The sequence below is a fragment of the Hemiscyllium ocellatum genome, chromosome 45, assembly GCF_020745735.1.
Source record: "Hemiscyllium ocellatum isolate sHemOce1 chromosome 45, sHemOce1.pat.X.cur, whole genome shotgun sequence".
Taxonomy (NCBI): Eukaryota; Metazoa; Chordata; class Chondrichthyes; order Orectolobiformes; family Hemiscylliidae; genus Hemiscyllium; species Hemiscyllium ocellatum.
Window position 1 is genome coordinate 4,137,495 of NC_083445.1, and position 6,175 is coordinate 4,143,669.

Genomic DNA, 6,175 nt, shown 5'->3' on the forward strand with positions numbered 1-6,175 from the left:
TCTGCAGACCTCACTTTTTCCTCCATTTGGATACAGAACTGGCTCAAAGGTAGAAGACAGAGGGTGGTGGTGGAGGGTTGTTTTTCAGACTGGAGGCCTGTGACCAGTGGAGTGCCACAAGGATCGGTGCTGGGTCCTCTACTTTTTGTCATTTACATCAATGATTTGGATGTGAGCATAAAAGGTACAGTTAGTAAGTTTGCAGATGACACCTAAATTGGAGGAGTAGTGGACAGCGAAGAGGGTTACTTCAGATTACAACAAGATCTGGACCAGATGGGCCAATGGGCTGAGAAGTGGCAGATGGAGTTTAATTCAGATAAATGGGAGGTGCTGCATTTTGGGAAAGCAAATCTTAGCAGGACTTATACACTTAATGGTAAGGTCTTAGGGAGTGTTGCTGAACAAATAGACCTTGGAGTGCAGTTTCATAGCTCCTTGAAAGTTGAGTCACAGGTAGATAGGATTGTGAAGAAGGCGTTTGGTATGCTTTCCTTTATTGGTCACAGTATTGAGTACAGGAGTTGGGAGGTCATGTTGCAGCTGTACAGGACATTGGTTAAGCCACTGTTGGAATATTGCGTGCAATTCTGGTCTCCTTCCTATCGGAAAGATGCTGTGAAACTTGAAAGGGTTCAGAAAAGATTTACAAGGATGTTGCCAGGGTTGGAGAATCTGAGCTATAGGGAGAGGCTGAACAGGTTGGGGCTGTTTTCCCTGTAGCGTCGGAGGCTGAGGGGTGACCTTATAAAGGTTTACAAAATTATGAGGGGCATGGATAGGATAAATAGACAAAGTCTTTTCCCTGGGGTTGGGGAGTCCAGAACTAGAGGACATAGGTTTAGGGTGAGAGGGGAAAGATATAAAAGAGACCTAAGGGACAACTTTTTCACGCAGATGGTGGTACGTGTATGGAATGAGCTGCCAGAGGATTTGGTGGAGGCTGGTACAATTGCAACATTTAAGAGGCATTTGGATGGGTATATGAATAGGAAGGGTTTGGAGGGATATGGGCCGGGTGCTGGCAGGTGGGACTAGATTGGGTTGGGATATCTTCGGGTAAAAAATGAGGTCTGCAGATGCTGGAGATCACAGTTGAAAATGTGTTGCTGGTTAAAGCACAGCAGGTTAGGCAGCATCCAAGGAATACTTCCTATTCCTTGGATGCTGCCTAACCTGCTGTGCTTTAACTAGCAACATATTTTCAACTGGGTTGGGATATCTGTTCGGCAGGGACGGGTTAGACTGAAGAGTCTGTTTCCATGCTGTACATCTCTATGACTCTATAACTCTATAACTTAGAGAATGAAGATGCAGGTTTTGAGTGATTAATGTGTAAATCCCATATTAATCAGAGGCTTTGTCCCTGAATAAGGCTCAAACACACAGCCTCTGGCGAGACCATCATCTACTGGACAGGTATAGGACGGTTACTGGAGGGGAACCCAAACTATTCAAGCATCCAGACTGGCACTGACATCACCATCAGTCTGAGAGACAAACTCTGCAAAGGTTACAAACACGATGCATTCAACCAGCAGGTGATTCCGTGAGTGGCCAAGGAATCTGCAAAGCCAGCTCAACACCTTCCGGCTCCACAATGGCTCGTTGCTAACTGTAGAATATTCCATTCAACATTGTCGAGGGAGAAGTGTATTTTGCAATTAGATTAAATTAATTAGATTAGATTACTTACATTGTGGAAACAGACCCTTCGGCCCAACAAGTCCACACTGACCCGCCGAAGCGCAACCCACCCATACCCCTACATTTACCCCTTACCTAACACTACGGGCAATTTAGCACGGCCAATTCACCTGACCCGCACATCTTTGGACTGTGGGAGGAAACTGGAGCCCCCGGAGGAAACCCACGCAGACACGGGGAGAACGTGCAAACTCCACACAGTCAGTCGCCTGAGGCGGGAATTGAACCCGGGTCTCAGGCGCTGTGAGGCAGCAGTGCTAACCACTGTGCCACAGTGCCACCCACTATAAATATTGTGTGCAGTTCTGGTCATCACACGAGTGGAAGGATGTGAAGACTTTGGAAAGGGCGCAGGAGAGGTTTACCAGGATGTTGCCTGGTTTGGAGTGTATTAGTTATGAGGAAAGGTTGGACAAACTTGGATTGTTTTCACAAGAGCGTCGGAGGCTGAGGGGTGACCTGATAGAATTACATCATACTCTGAGAGACATGGGAAGGGTGGATAGTCAGAGACTTTTCTCCAGAGTGCAAATGTCAAATACAAGGGGGTATAGGTTGAAGGTGAGAGGGGAAAAGTTTAAGGGAGATGTGCGAGACAAGATTCTTTTTAATGCAGAGGGTAGTGGGTGCCAGGAACATGCTACCAGGGGAGGTTGTAGAAGTACATATGATAGAATTGTTTAGAGGCATTTAGACAGGCACATGAATAGGCTGAGAATAAAGGGATATGGACCATGTGCAGGGAGATGGGATTAGTTTAGGATGGCATCATGGTTGGTATAGACGTGGTGAGCTGAATACCATTCCGTGCTGTGTGGTTAGTATAATAAATGTCATTGCCTCCTGTAATGACACTACAGCAGCATTGAAACTTGTACTCAATTGTTCAAATCCCTCAGTGGCACTGACCCTCCCTTCCTCTGGAGGGTCTATAATCACCTGAGGACTCACCGCTCCTCTAATCCTGGCTTTTCGCAGCGTCTTTCTGAACTTCTCTGATTCCTGTGAAGCTCCCAGGTATGTTTTTCCCACATCTGAGGCACTATAACAATGCACGTTGTTGACATTGGCCCTCCTCACCTCCCCCTCCCCCTCCAATAAATCCCACCAGTACCAGGCAGTCGACGTTCCCTCTTGTTTCTGTTGGAATACGGGGCCAGTTTGTTTAAGTGCATGACCCCTGCCTGAAATAGTCTTTTGGGTGGTTGGACGCTTTCGGTAACATGTAACGTCTGACCTGTACTCAGGGAGATGTGAACTGCTGTGTGTTGTTCTAGCTTTGAGGAAACATGTGGAGTTTGGATTGGACACAAACACAATTTAAGAAAAAACCTTTAGACCGATTCAGGAATACCTCCTCTTCTGAAGCCAGAATTGGCAGCAAGGACACAATGTCTCGTATCCAATTGTTATGAAGATGTGGGTGTCTTGTACCTTTAAGAAAGTAAAAACTAGCAGTGACAGCACCAAGTATTCTCAATAAGACACAATGTAACATGTGCTCCAGCTACTGGGGTAGCTAGTTACCTGGAAACAACAAAACAAGTTCCAATTTAGGCCAATCAGTTTAAATTATACCCCAAAAAATACCAAATTCCAATCAAGTTTCAATTGAGTATATTGACAATCTTCAAAGCCAATGAGACAATCTGATGCTTTGGGATATAAAACCAGGGAAATTTTAACAGTTGGGAGGAGAACTGCCACAAGACCAATAGCTGTAGACTGCTAGTCATAGCTCTCCAAGAGGTACCTGTCTAGGGAAGAAGTTTGCACAGAGACAAACCTCAACACTGACCTGGAGACCGAATCTACCGACGAAGATAAAGAGAAGATTTGGCCGCTGCCTGGTTTTAAAATTTGGATTTTTCTGTCAATCTTAATTGGGAGTTTTATCAGACTAATATTATAGAAAGGAAGGTAAAAGATATGTTAGAGTAAGGACTTGGAAATACATGTTAGTAAGTTATTCTCTGTTATACTTTAAGAAATAAGGTTGTTAATTTTTACATTAAATAGTTCTTGGTCACTCGAATCTTCACAGATTATCGCACGGGATAAATCTTTTCTGTGTTGCTGGTTTTAAATTAAACAGGAGAGTTTATGCCATGGGTAACACAATCACCACATTCACCTTCCCACTGGGATACCATGCTTACACTAACTCAGTAACGTCAGGGTCACTGTCTCAGTCCAACACTAACTCTGAAACATCAGGGTCACTGTCTCAGTCTAACGCTAACTCGGTATGACCAGGATCACTGTCTCAGTCCAACAGTAACTCAGTAACGTCAGGGTCACTGTCTCAGTCTAACACTAACTCAGTAACGTCAGAGTCACTGTCTCAGTCCAACACTAACTCAGTAACATCAGGGTCACTGTCTCAGTCTAACACTAACTCTGTAACGTCAGGGTCACTGTCTCAGTCTAACGCTAACTCAGTAACATCAGGATCACTGTCTCAGTCCAACACTAACTCAGTAACGTCAGGGTCACTGTCTCAGTCCAACACTAACTCTGTAACATCAGGGTCACTGTCTCAGTCTAACACTAACTCTGTAACGTCAGGGTCACTGTCTCAGTCCAACACTAACTCTGTAACATCAGGGTCACTGTCTCAGTCCAACACTAACTCAGTAACATCAGGGTCACTGTCTCAGTCCAACACTAACTCTGTAACGTCAGGGACACTGTCTCAGTCTAACACTAACTCTGTAACATCAGGGTCACTGTCTCAGTCCAACACTAACTCAGTAACGTCAGGGTCACTGTCTCAGTCTAACAGTAACTCTGTAATGTCAGGGTCACTGTCTCAGTCTAACACTAACTCTGTAACATCAGGGTCACTGTCTCAGTCAACACTAACTCTGTAACGTCAGGGTCACTGTCTCAGTCTAACACTAACTCTGTAACATCAGGGTCACTGTCTCAGTCTAACACTAACTCTGTAACGTCAGAGTCACTGTCTCAGTCCAACACTAACTCTGTAACATCAGGGTCACTGTCTCAGTCTAACACTAACTCTGTAACGTCAGGGTCACTGTCTCAGTACAACACTAACTCTGTAACATCAGGGTCACTGTCTCAGTCCAACACTAACTCTGTAACATCAGGGTCACTGTCTTAGTCCAACACTAACTCTGTAACATCAGGGTCACTGTCTCAGTCTAACACTAACTCTGTAACACCAGGGTCATTGTCTCAGTCTAACATTAACTCTGTAACACCAGGGTCACTGTCTCAGTCCAACACTAACTCTGTAACATCAGTGTCACTGTCTCAGTCTAACACTAACTCTGTAACATCAGGATCACTGTCTCAGTCTAACAGTAACTCTGAAATGTCAGGTTCACTGTCTCAGTCCAACAGTAACTCTGAAATGTCAGGTTCACTGTCTCAGTCTAACAGTAACTCTGTAACATCAGGGTCACTGTCTCAGTCTAAGACTAACTCTGTAACGTCAGGGTCACTGTCTCAGTCTAACACTAACTCTGTAACATCAGGGTCACTGTCTCAGTCTAACACTAACTCTGTAACATCAGTGTCACTGTCTCAGTCTAACATTAACTCAGTAACATCAGGGTCACTGTCTCAGTCCAACACTAACTCTGAAATGTCAGGTTCACTGTCTCAGTCAACACTAACTCTGTAACATCAGAGTCACAGTCTCAGTCTAACACTAACTCTGTAACATCAGGGTCACTGTCTCAGTCCAACACTAACTCTGTAACATCAGGGTCACTGTCTCAGTCCAACACTAACTCTGTAACTTCAGGGTCACTGTCTCAGTCCAACACTAACTCTGTAACATCAGGGTCACTGTCTCAGTCCAACACTAACTCTGTAACGTCAGGGTCACTGTCTCAGTCTAACATTAACTCAGTAACATCAGGGTCACTGTCTCAGTCTAACACTAACTCTGTAACTTCAGGGTCACTGTCTCAGTCTAACACTAACTCTGTAACGTCAGAGTCACTGTCTCAGTCTAACACTAACTCTGTAACATCAGGGTCACTGTCTCAGTCTAACACTAACTCAGTAACATCAGGGTCACTGTCTCAGTCTAACACTAACTCTGTAACGTCAGGGTCACTGTCTCAGTCTAACGCTAACTCAGTATCATCAGGATCACTGTCTCAGTCCAACAATAACTCAGTAACGTCAGGATCACTGTCTCAGTCCAACACTAACTCTGTAACATCAGGGTCACTGTCTCAGTCTAACACCAACTCTGTAACGTCAGGGTCACTGTCTCAGTCCAACACTAACTCTGTAACATCAGGGTCACTGTCTCAGTCCAACACTAACTCAGTAACGTCAGGGTCACTGTCTCAGTCCAACACTAACTCTGTAACATCAGGGTCACTGTCTCAGTCTAACACTAACTCTGTAACGTCAGGGTCACTGTCTCAGTCTAACACTAACTCTGTAACATCAGGGTCACTGTCTCAGTCTAACACTAACTCAG